This window comes from Macaca nemestrina, chromosome 6 (genome assembly GCF_043159975.1).
Source record: "Macaca nemestrina isolate mMacNem1 chromosome 6, mMacNem.hap1, whole genome shotgun sequence".
Lineage (NCBI taxonomy): Eukaryota > Metazoa > Chordata > Mammalia > Primates > Cercopithecidae > Macaca > Macaca nemestrina.
In genome coordinates, this window is record NC_092130.1 from 71,695,830 (window position 1) to 71,709,429 (window position 13,600).

At 39.6% G+C, this 13,600-nt stretch overlaps 1 protein-coding gene across 4 annotated transcripts in view; it reads right to left on the reverse strand.

Moving 5' to 3' along the window:
- Window positions 1–13,600, reverse strand: part of LOC105471095 (FER tyrosine kinase) — a 692,543-nt gene that overhangs the window by 441,083 nt on the left and 237,860 nt on the right. The gene's annotated exons all lie outside the window — the stretch shown is intronic.

Here is a 13,600-nt window from a genome sequence, read left to right on the forward strand (position 1 = left end):
GTCTCTGGAACCTGGAAGCTTTTTTTCTTTACTTCCTTTTTTTTCTTTCTTTCTCTTTTTCTTTTTCTTTTTCTTTTTTTTAAATGCTGCACATATCAAGTGAGTAGCATCCCTCCCTATCTCCCAGTTTCCGTGAGAGCGTTGGAGCCTAACTTCGGTGAGCAACTTGCTCCATGTTGCAAAATTACCTTCCGTCATAAAGACAGGAGAAGTTTGTTTTTCCTCTGGATAAAACCAGTTAACTAACACAGACGGTCACCCCAACTACTAAGTAAAGATGAATTATATCTGACACAAATGTCAGGTCCTCTTACTTGAGGACTAGTTACTGTTCATCTTGAAAACGTGTATGTAATGGGTTGTATATACTTGGCTATATAAAAGGGCGAGATTTCTGTCTTTGCAATCTCTTAGCAAGTTGCCTGTGATGTGCATCACAGTCTGGTTTAATGCTTATTCAATAATAAAAGGGTTTTGTCTACTAACGTTTGTGGAGAGGATTTCTGGGTTGGGAGATTTTGGTTTGTATATTTTTCCAACAATGCCTATACCCAGAATGTTGGGATGACAAAGTTAAGGAAAGTAATTACTTCAGAGTTTTTAAATTGTTCTCTAAAATGATGGTTAATGTTTGATATATATTTCATAGTGACTGTTAAATGCACAAACTATGGTTCTGTGAGTAAACTTCTTAAAATAGAAGTTACTTTTCTGTGAACATTAAATGTTATATTATACGTAATATCAATAAGAATGAAATGAATGAAAATTTGTGCATTAGTTAGGTAATGCCAAAATACAACTTTGGAGATTGCTTCATGACTGAATAACTTTCCCAAGAGCCTTAGGATTTTCTCCATCTCTATACAAAGGGAATCAAAATGTAGAAAGATGTGGATGGTGAATAAGTTATTACATAATTGCAGAAAGTAGCTTTCAATAAAGGTATGGTAGAAATAGAGCTGTTAGATACACAACATGTGTGTGTTTGTATTTTTAAGGAACCCAAATCTAGAAAAACAGTAGGAATCTTTCCATATCTACAATTGTTCTCTGAGTTCTTACCTATTCATTCCAAAACCTTAAAAGTTGTCTACCATATGCCAGTCATTGTGCTAGGAAATGCAATTGTGAGAGAATGTACTTGAAGTAAATGAATGTGACAAAAATCTATGCTGCATTTTTGAAGCAAACAAAAATATATAGCAAATCCAGTTTCACGTTTTTCCCTCTGTTGGAATAATCACATTGCATTGCAACACATTTAATAAACACTATGTGTCACCTTAGTATATATTCCATGTTCTCAAATACCAAACTTTGTTCCAATAGCATTACTTACTGGACAAATGAAAATAATAATGTGGACATCAAACCTAGGTTGGTAATAAAAAATGATTGAAAAGCTTTTTACTTTTTCTGATTAGCACGATCCATGCCCCACCCCATCTCTCCACCTCCCTTTTTTCCTGTTTAAAAGTATGGACTGCAAGAGGAGTCTTGGTTGTGTACCATCTTAGTTCAGTAGTTCCCATACTTACCCCTCCCTCTTTTTCTTCATCTGTGTCTCTTTTCTGGCAACTCCTTTGTGACTCTCTGCTTTCTAATCCACAATTCATACCTATCCACAATTCATAACTAACCATACACACATACTGCTCCTAAAATAGAGATCATGGTGAGGTATGCAATATGGAAACCAGATCTATCCTTATTCTATACATGCTGCTGTGTTCGTTTTCAGTAGATATAATTTTTTTTTTTTTTTTTTGAAAATTGTTCTCTTGAATGAATACTGTTCCTCAAGGTCACATTTGTGTGAAATTTTCTTTAGGACTCTTGGCTTTCCAAATTTCAAATTTTCAAAATGGCTTAATAGTTTCCTTTATTTTTTGAATCTGTGTCAGGAAAATAGCAGGGTAGTCGGTGGGGAGGGAAGAAAAGAAGATGAAGTAGAATTGAAGTAAGAAAACATCTATTCTGTCTTCAAACTAGATGTCAAATGTATTAACACCATCTCTCAACCATCTTTCCTAGCCAGCGGGTGGCCATCCTAGTACTCTAATTAATATCGGTTCTCCTGTTTCCCTGACCTGCTCGCCATTAAGAAATCCACCAACATTCATAATCAAGACATGCCCTCTCCAAAATGCCCCTGGATCACTAAAGGCCTGTCCCTTTTTAAGCCATCCTTTTCTCAGATTTTTTTTTTTTTTTTTTTTTGTAATTTCTTTTTTAACACAGAGTCTCACTGTTGCCCAGGTTGGAGTGCAGTGGTGTGATCTCAGTTCACTGCAAACTCCGCCTTAGAGGTTCAGGCTATTCTCCTGCCTCAGTCTCCTGAGCAGCTGGGATTATATGCATGTGCCACCACGCTCAGCTAATTTTTGTATTTTTATTAGAAACGGAGTTTCACCAAGTTGGCCAGGCTGGTTTCAAACTCTTGACCTCAAGTGATCCATCTCTCTCGGCCTCCCAAAGTTCTGGGATTATAGGCATGAGTCACCATGCCCGGCCTTTTCTCAGAATTGACCTGTCCTTTTCCTCATCCCCTTATCCCTGTTTCATTGTGGCTTCAGAGTTAACTGTAAAATGTGTATGCCTGTGTGACAGTGCTGTAATAATGAATTTATATGTGTGATGTTATCAGAATCACCTGAGGATATTTTCAAAAATAGATTCCCAGATTAACTCCCAAAGATTCTCACTTGGAAAGGCAAAAAAGTCTGTATGTTTGGCATGAGACCAGTGAATTGTTCAACATGGTGTGTTGAACTCAGGCATTTATCTCTGCTCTGTCCTGAAAATCCTTGATACAGCATAAACACAGGTCCAGGTGACTCAGCCTCCTGAGCAGCTGAGATTACAGGCGTGTGCCACCACACTCAGCTAATTTTTGTATTTTTATTAGAAACGGGGTTTCACCAAGTTGGCCAGGCTAGTTTTGAACTCCTGACCTCAAGTGATCCACCTCTCTCGGCCTCCCAAAGTGCCTAGATTCAGGCCTAGGGATCTCTGAGGGGGCGTGGTTGAGAAAAGAGGCTGTAAACAACGAGATTGCTTGCAAGTCTATAAAAGGAGTAGGGATACCCTACTTCCCCCACCAAGCAGCTAGGTAACACACTACTCTACCACAATCCAGAGACAACAAGGTTTACTCCTTGGAGTCATTAGAGAAGTTCTGATCTTGAAGATACAGAGACAGCTGAATATTACCTAGGAGAAAAGTGCCTTCTGCACACTGGGGTAAAGGGAATACGTGAAAGTCTACATACTAAACTATGAGACTTCTCCTCTAAGCTCCCATAATGACTGTATTCAGGTTCCTGTCCCTCAGAGAAGATCTTAGAGGATTCCTTTTAGGGAAATTGACTTGCCTGAGGAAAAGTATTTTTATAACTAGTGAGTACTGAGGGTAAGGGGGGATTTTCCAAAATGGACAGATTCCCTGCCCAGTCACATCAAAAATAAGGTCTGCCAATCCTTAAAGAAGTAACAACAGGATGCTGTTTTTCTAAAGAAAAATTCAGAGGGAGAAACGAACTTTGAAAAGTTCAAAAAAAAATTTAAATTCAATACCATATGATAAAATGAAAACGAGAAGTCTCAAAAGAAAAACAAAAAGACAAGCAGTTGAAAAATATGAGAAAAAAATATAGGATCAATTCAGGAGATCAAACATCTAATCTACAGAAAGAAAAAAGGAGATGGGGGAGGGGGCAAAATTATCAAAGAAAGACATTTCCCCAGTACTGAAGGACCTGAGTTTCCAGATTGAAAAGGATCTGACGAGTGGCTTGCAAAATAATGAAAAAGACTCACACAAAAGCACTTAATCCTAAAATGTCAGAACAACTGAGATTTTTTAAATTCCCTAAATGCTTCAGATAAAATAACAGAATGCAGACAAAACAGCAGACATGAGAACAGAGAAAGGCATTGGACCTCTTAACAATGATACTGAAAACTAGAAGAAAATGGAGCAATATCCTAAATTCCAAGGAAAGATGATTTACAATCTAGGATTCCCAATAAAACCAACCAATGAAGTCTAAGAGTAGAATAAAAGTATTTTCAGACATGCAAGATCTCAAAAAGTTTTCTTTCTATGAAATCTTTTCTCATGAAGATACTTAAGGGTGTTTTCCACTAAAAAGAGGGCTTAAAATGAGAGAGATTGTGGCAGGCCAGGTCTCACTAGCGTAGGCCTCCATAACAACTGTTTTAGTACTGACTACGTGGTTAAGTTAAATATTAAAAGCCAGCGCCCTTATACAAAGGCCGAAATAGAACAAAAGTCCACCAAGAGTTTTGCCTAGGCCTTTCCTGGGCCTTAAAATATGACAAAAATAACAAAATTCTTAACAAGATCCATTTAGGATTAGTTAGGTTTTATTGGAGATCTGAAGAAACTCCCCAGGCTTCCACAAACAAGTTTATTGGAGGTCTGAAGGAACTCCCCAAACCTCCATGATTTAGCAGGAGACAAGATAGGGGTAGTCACCCCAGTACCTGGACCCATTTACATTAAGAAAATTTACTGAGGCTCCAGAGAAAGGTCTTCAGGACTCAGACCTTAGTTATAGATTAAAAGAAGTGAATCACTGATATCTTTAGATGAATGCACAGTTACACATAGACATATAGCTTAGAAGGTATATAAGCTCAGGAAAACTTTGTAATTTGGAGTTGGTCTGGCCATAACTTCCAGGCCTTCTCCCTTTAACCGATTACAGAAATAAAAACTCTCTTCCTCCCCAGTTCATCTGCATGTCATTATTGAGCGACGAGAAATAGCAGTCCGACCCTCAACTTGGTCCGGGAAGAAGATAAAGACATGGAATCCACATTGGAGAGAGGAAAGAGGAATATCCAGGATGATATCAAAAGAAATTTCTAGGATAACAGTTGTATCACAGGCCTAAAAGGCAGCCAGTGTAGACTGAAGCAAGAGAATGGATATCTCTGGAACTGATGTCTCCAAGAAAAAAAAAACAGTGGGGTCAATAGAATTTCTGATGTATTTCATCATATGGAGAGATGTATTCCCATTCTGACCAAATTTGTAGATGACTTATGGGTAGGCATATAAGAAATGAAACAAATGGAAAATAAAGCAATTATTAACCACAGGAGGAAAAATTTATTTTAAAAACAGAAACTTTATATTTATAAATGTAATCATAATATTTCATGTAGGTTAGTCTTAAAATTTATTGCCTAATTATCTTAATCTAAGCACCAAAATTGAGTAAATCAAAAATTATAATATTGTAGTTTCTATAATATTATAGAACAAGGATAAAAGAAACTGAGTAGAAGTAATGTGAGGGAGCTAAGTCCTCTTCTTCCATAGTAGGAAGTCAGCAGATAATTTCCAATATTGAAAAATCAAGAAAGAGTATTGTGAGCATGCTTCATGGTAGAAGGGTAAACACCAGTGTTAAGAGTAGAGTTCAACTGTCAGATGGTGATGGAGACTGAAGAGTAACAGTGATTAGGGCTGGGGCTGCTTTTTAGTGTTAAAAATGAAGATGTTATTTCACTTGTATTGCTTTGATAAAAACAGACTTTAAAAAAAAAAAAAAGATCTGTAGATGAGTCTGTTGCACGGCCAGGTTTGAAAGCTACTGAGAGGAAAAATAGAGCAAGGAACATCTGTCCCCATCACTGCAGATAGAATACACATTAAAAAGAATATGCCTCTTCTATGTAACTGACATTCTAGAGGGAAGAAAAAGGGCCAGGCACAGTGGCTTATGCCTATAATCCCAACACTGGGAGGTCCAGGTGGGCAGATCACTTGAGGCCAGGAGTTGGAGACCAGCCTGGCCAACATGGTGAAACCCCATCTCTACTAAAAATACAAAAATGAGCTGGGCATGATAGTGGGAGCCTATAATCCCGCCTACGGAAGCTGAGGCAGGAGAATCGCTTGAACCTGGGAGGTGGACGTTGTAGTGAGCCGAGATTGCACCATTGCACTCCAGCCTGGGTGACAAAGTGAGACTCTGTCTCTAATAAAATAAAAATAAAATAAGATAAAAAGAAAAAAAGGATATGTCAATTATAATAATGTTTTATCTTTGCTTTCTAACTTAGTTCTTCACTCAGTGAATATTTCTTGAGCACTATTATGTACCAAAAGCACTGCTGAGATGCTCTGAGGATACAACAGAGAGCTGCTGCAGGGACAGGGTTCCTTCCCTGAAGTCAAATGGGACATACAGACCATATGAAAGAAAAAGGATTAACAGACAACCTACAGATTGTGATAAATGCTAGGAAGGAAGTGAATAGAATGACATGAGAGAGAATAAAAAGGACTAAAAGAAGGAAACAACTAAGCTACAAGTCTTAGAATCACAGTTATGTAGTGGGAACTTAAGCAAATCGCTTAGCCTTTCTGAGCTTCAATTTTTGCATTATTAATTGCAGGTAATAATTCCAACCTCACTGGTTCTTATGAAGATTTATTAAGATGGAGTAAACAAAGAAGGGCATGGTGGCTTACGCCTGTGATCCTAGCACTTTGGGAGACTGAGGCAGACAGATCACAAGGTCAGGAGATGGAGACCATCCTGGCTAACATGGTGAAACCCTGTTTCTACTAAAATACAAAAAATTAGCCGGGCATGGTGGCGTGGGCCTGTAGTCCCAGCTACTCCAGAGGCTGAGGCACGGGAATCACTTGAACCCAGGAGGCGGAGGTAGAGGTTGCAGTGAGCTAAGATCGCGCCACTGCACTACAGCCTGGCTACAGAGCAAGACTCCGTTTAAAAAAAAAAAAAAAAGATGTAGTAAACGAAAGAAACTGAAAGAATTTTCAATGGATAGATTCCTTTTCAGATATAAGGTATTTACCCTTAGGGAGCCATTGTCACCTCTTAATTGGTTTCCCTGCTTGCCATGCTAGGGCTCTGTGGTGCACACTGTCAACAGTCAAGTCATCTAACTATTATTTTCATTTTGACATTCCGATCTTCAAATGCTTTGGCTTAGAGGTATGTCTAGTTTCTTAACCTTGGCTTCAGAGACTTTTACAAACCTACAAGCAATTTATCCAGACTTATCTCCCACGGCGCAGTTACCTCTCCCTCTTCCTCTCCAGCAATAGAATACTTTATGCCTCCGCTTTTATTTATTTTCTAATTTACATACAGTAAAATTCACTTTTTGGGTGTACAGTTCTATGAATTTTGACCAATGCATAGCTGTGTAAATATCACCACGATCAAAATGCAGAACAGCTCCAACTCCCCTCCCCACAAAATTCCCCCATGCTATTCCTTCATAGTCAACCCTATCCCCACACAACCCCTGACAACCAGTGATCTGTTCTTTGTCACTATAGTTTCGCCTTTTCAAAATGTCATATACATGGAATCATACAGTATACAGCCTTTTAAGCCTGCCTTCTTTCACTTACCATAATGTATCTGAGATTTGTCTGTTATCGTATTTGTCATTTTTTTTCATTTTATCGAAGTGTAGTGTTTCATTGTTTGTTTATCCATATCTCAGTTGAGGGACATTTGGTGTTTTCTGTGTTTGGGCAATCATAAATAAAGTTGCTATAAACATTCACACACAGATTTTATTGTATGAACACAAATTTTCAGTTCACTTGGCCAAATACCTAGGAGTGAAATTGCCAAACCCATGGTAAGTGCATATTCAGCTTTATAACTGTTGTATTATTGTTTTGTTTCTTTCTTTCTTTTTTTTTTTTGAGACAGAGTCTCACCCTGTCGCCCAGGCTGGAGTGCAGTGGCGCGATCTCGACTCACTGCAAGCTCTGCCTCCTGGGTTCAGTGATTCTCCTGCCTCAGCCTGCTGAGTAGCTGGGATTACAGGTGTGCACCACCACACCCGGCTAATTTTTTGTATCTTTAGATACAAAAACGGGGTTTCACTGTGTTCAAGACAGGCTGGTCTTGAACACCTGTCCTCATGATCCGCCTGCCTCAGCTCCCAAAGTGCTGGGATTACAGGTGTGAGCCACTGTTCCCCACTGCTAAGTATATTTTATAACTATAATTTGTCATTTGGATTGATGAAAAAGCTTCATAGAAGAGAGCAGGCAAGGCCAGGCGTGGTGGTTCACACCTGTAATCCCAGAATTTGGGAGACTGAGGCAGAGTCGAGAACAGTTTGAGGTCACCTGAGGTCAGAAGTTGGAGACCAGCGTGGCCAACATGGCAAAACCCTGTCTCTACTAAAAGTACAAATGTTAGACAAGTGTGGTGGTGGGCGCCTGTAATCCCAGCTACGAGAATCGCTTGAACTAGGGAGGCAGAGGTTGCAGTTAGCTGAGATGGTGCCACTGCACTCAGCTTGGGAGACAGAACAAGACTCGGTCTCAAAAAAAAAAAAAAAAAAGAGAGAGAGAGAGGAGGCAAAATATGTATGTCAGTAGTTTGTATCTGACATGGTTTGGCTCTGTGTTCCCCCTGCCCCACCACTCTCATTTCAAATTGTAGTCCCCATAATCCCCACAAGTCCAGGGTGGGACCTGGTGGGAGGTGATTGGATCACGGGTGTGGTTTCCCTCATGCTGTTCTCGTGATAGTGAGTTCTGACGAGATCTGATGGTTTTACAGTGTTTACCAGTTCCTCATATGAATACTTACTGTCTCTCTCTCACCTACTGCCAGCTAAGACAGAGCTGCGCCCCCTTCCACCATGACTGTAAGTTTCCTGAGGCCTCCCCAGCCACGCAGAACTGTGAGTGAATTCAACCTCTTTTCTTTACACATTATCCAGTCTCAGGTATTTCTTTATAGCAGTGTGAAAATCGACTAGTAGCATATCTGATTGCATTTCCAATTCTAAGTTTAAAAGAAATGAATTAAGATTATATTTATATAATATTATGTACTTTATTTCATTCACTCTGGTTTTTACTTCATTTTATTTCTATGGTCACTTTCAAGAAAAACAATTGAACTTGTTCTTACCTGAAACTGATAGTCTACTTTGTAACATCATGATTGCCAATGATAAGAAATTGAACAAGTGAAGGTCCCTAAACTCCTTATATTAAAAAAAAAAAAAAATTAGTTCATCATAAAGTATTAACCTGGGAGATTTTCTCCAAATAAGAGAGATAGAAATTATGTTCTGTCAGCCTTCCCTTTCCATTATTATAATTTCATTGTTATTTAGGAATTATGTTTCATTTACACAAGTAAGAATTACTTTCTAATTGGATTTAATGGGCTTTTGTTTTTAAGTAAATACTTTGAAATCTATATTGCATTGTACCTTTGTTCATTTTCTAAATAGCACTTTAATATTAAATGTCTAACATGTATCAGCAGTAAATTTTCCATTTCAGCAGGGAAAGAGATATTAAACAATTAAGTTAGGAGGACCAATTCAGTGCTAAATTCTATGTAGCAAAGTAATGTGGGAAAGATTGTGTGTTACTAGGTACAGGGAGGGCCCTTGCTAACATCAGATGAGGAGTCTGAGAGAAGCCCTCTCTTCAGAAGGTGACGATTGAAATAAAACTTGAAGGAAAAGACAGAGCTGATCTGGGGGCAAAGTGTTCTAGATAGCAGTTATGGATTACAGTCCATGTACGCCCTGAGTTGGGAATGATTCAGAATGTTCCAGGCACAGAAAGATCAGCATGACTGGAGTTAATGAACCAACCGGAAAGGAAACAGGCAGATAAGCTGGCAATTGATCAGGGCTTTATGTGGTAAGAGAAAGATTCTGTGTTGTATTCTGACTGCAAGGAGAAGCCAGCACAGTTGTAAGCAGACGAATAACATGCTCAATTTTACTTTTCAAACAAAGATAATTTATGCTGCTGCATGGAAAATAAATTGTAGGATAGCAAGAGGGGAAAACTCAGGAGGCTGCTGAAGTGCTCGAGAAGGAGGTAATAGTGATTCCTGTCACGGTAACAATGGGATCTAGAGAAGAGAAGGAACTCAGGATATGTTAAAGAATGTTTTCATAATTACCTTGTTATTGGAAAATAATAGATTATGTTATAAATGAACATAATTTTACCAAAAATATTGTAGATTTAATTCGACTCAATCCAACAATGATTGATTACATAATATATCCAGGTTTTCTGCCTGGTGTATTATTCATACAGTATCCCTGCCCTCCAGAAATGCAGTATTATATTTGCGAAAATATCTGTGGTAATGAAATAATCTCCAATAAAGAATAATTTTAAAAATGTATTTTTAAAAGTCTTTAAAAATTAAAAATAAATAAATTTATCTCAGGCTAGCTTTAAAAGAAATAATGAAACTCTAGGAAAAGGGATCTGTACTTGACTCGCTCTTTCTCTCCAATTGGTTAGCATTGGAAGAGATTCAGATACCTTTTCTTTTTTGTATATTGAAAATTCAGAGTTATAAATAATCATTGGGAACTCTGGAATCCAATGTATAAAATTAAAACACAATATTTCTTTTTTTTTTTTTTTTTTTTTTTTTTGAGACGGAGTCTTGCTCTGTCGTACAGGCTGGAGTGCAGTGGCGCGATCTCGGCTCACTGCAAGCTCCGCCTCCCGGGTTCACGCCATTCTCCCGCCTCAGCCTCCGGAGTAGCTGGGACTACAGGCGCCCGCCACCACGCTGACTAGTTTTTTGTATTTTTAGTAGAGACGGGGTTTTACCATGTTAGCCAGGATGGTCTCGATCTCCTGACCTCGTGATCCACCCGCCTCGGCCTCCCAAAGTGCTGGGATTACAGGCTTGAGCCACCGCGCCCGGCCAAAACACAATATTTCTTAAGCAATCTTTAGAAAGAGGCTCTGCAGCATGCTGTGGAAAGAATGGAAACTTGGCATTACAATATGCTCCCCGTCCCCAAAAAGTTATGCTGTTGTGGGCTAAATTGTGCTCCCCCGCCCCAATTCATATGTTGAATCCCTAATTTCTCTGCCTTACAATGTGACTATATTTGGATATAGGACATTTGAAAAGGTGATGAAGTTAAAATGAGATGGTTAGCATGTGACTGATTTCCTTGTAAGAACAGGAAATTTAGACACATAGACTCTAGGGATGCTCACATACAGAAGAAAGATGATGTGAGGACACAGAGAAGGTGCCCATATGCAAGCCCAGAGGCCTCAGGGAAAACCAATCATACCAACACCCTGATTTTGGACTTCTAGTCTCCAGAACTATGAGAAAATAAATTTCTGTTATTTAAGTCACCCAGTCTGTGCTACTTCGTTACAGCAGCCTCAGCTAACTAATACATATACCAAGGCATTTATTCATACTCATAATGTCAGCTCAATAATATTTTTAATATAAAAGAAACATAATCTTTTAAGATTGGAAACAAATGAAAACAAAGCAAAACAGAAAAATTAAGAAATGAATGTAATAGATATGTCCAGCAGTATTAGACCAAGCATCCTAGCCATAGTAGCATGATGCTTGCAAGAGGCAATGTCAAGGGATGATAACATGCCACTGAAGGAAATTTATCACATACAAGCTAAAATCAGACAATGTTAGAGGCTTAATGTATTAGAGGCCACTCTAACAGTCTCAGTTTAATTTATTCACCTTTTTAAAAGGTCAACAGTTCGGGTGACACATAATTGGGCCCTCTGCATCGGTCTCACAAGGCTGCCATCACGGGTTCCACTCAGGCTATGATCTCACCCAAGCTCCGGGTCTTCCATACTCACTCAGGCTGTCAGCAAATTTAGTCCCATGCAACTATAGAACTCATGGTGGCCTTCATCTTCTGCAAAGCAAGCAGATGAGCAATTCTCTGCCTTTGAATCTTTGTCATACAAAGTAATGTAATCATGGGAGTGAAATCCCATCATATTCACAAGCTGCGCCCATATTCAAGTGGGGGAGATTATACTAAGTGTGTGTGTCAACGGGCAGGAATTTTGGGAGCTGTCTTACATGTGTGGTGTGGTTTTTTTGTTTGTTTGTTGTTTGAGGTAGGGGTCTTGCTATGTTGCCCAGGCTGGTCTTGAACTCCTGGGCTTAAGCGATCCTCCTGCCTCAGCCTCCTGAGTAGCTGGGATTATAAGTACAGGGCCACCCTGCTGGGTCTCTTGGGGGCCATCTTAAAATTCTGCCTATCACAATAAGATAATAGAACAGTAATTATAATTACTGTTTAAAAGTGTGTGTTAGGAATTTTCTGGTGGCAAATGTCAGAAACCCAACTTAAGCACCTTTAGGCAAATAGGGCAAAGTATTTGAAAGATGTCATTTATTTGGAAGAAGTGTGAATAACCACAGTGCTAGAACGAGACTTAGGGACGCCGAAACAACCAAACCAAGGCCTAGCCAGTAGCCATGACTCACTTTCTCTCTCCCCTATTTTTTTCCTTATCCCTCATTTTTACTCTTTCGTATTCTTCCTGTTCCATGGCATGTACACATAAACATGCTAACAAACTCTGTAGAACAGTTTCTTCTATGTGGCACTGACAGCATTCAAGTTTCATAATTCATAGCTGCTACTATGGAAGAGGGAAAACATCTTATAAATTCCAGTTTGAAAAATTCAAAAGAAGGACTCCGATTGGCTCCTCTTTCATATATCAAATATCAAGATCAGGCCCAGCGCTGTGCCTCACAGCTATAATCCCAGCACTTTGGGAGGCTGAGGTGGGTGGATTGCTTGAGCCCAAAAGTTCACCACCAGCCTCGGCAACATGGTGAAACCTGTCTCTACTAAAAATACAAAAATGAGCAGGGAGTGGTGGGGCACCCCTGTGGTCCCAGCTAATCAGGAGGCTGAGGCCAAAAGGACTGCTTGAGCCCCGGGAGGTCGCAGCTGCAGTGAACTATGATCACTAGTCACTTCAGCCTGGGTGACAGAATAAGACCCTGTTGAAAGGGAAGGGGAGGGGAGGGGAGGTGAGGGGAGGGAAGGAAGGGAAGGAATAAAGGAAGGAAGGAAATTGCGATCAGTCAAGTGTCAACAGTTGGCAGAATCATGCAAAATCATGACAGAATCATGACAGCTTCCACTGGAACTACATAGTTGAAGTGGCACAAAAGCACTTCTCAAGGGGTGGGTGCTAATTTCTACCACTGATTTCTGCTACAAGCAGCTACAGGGCTGCTTATGGCTTACTAACATGGGACAGGTAGTGTGGGGATTCTATACAGAGTTTTCTTTTTCTTTTCTTTTCTTTTTTTCTTTTCTTTTTTTTTTTTTTTTTTTTTGAGACAGAGTCTCGCTCTGTCACCCAGGCTGGAGTACAGTGGCGCAATCTCCCCTCACTGCAACCTCCACCTCCTGGGTTCAAGCGATTCTCCTGTCTCAGCCTCCTGAGTAGCTGGGACTGCAGGTGTGCACCACCACACCCTGCTTTTTTTTTTTTTTTTTAATTTTCAGTAGAGATGGGGTTTCACCATGTTGGCCAGGCTGGTCTCTACTAAAAATACAAAAATTAGCAGGGCATGGTCAAATCAGGAGATCAAACTCCTGATCTCAAGTGATCCGCTCACCTTGGCCTCCCAAAGTGCTGGGATTACAGGCATGACCCACCGCACCCGGCCTCTATACAAAGTTTTGTATTTCAAAACTTTAGTACCCTTCTATTATTAATCGTTTCTCTAAAAGATTGCTTATG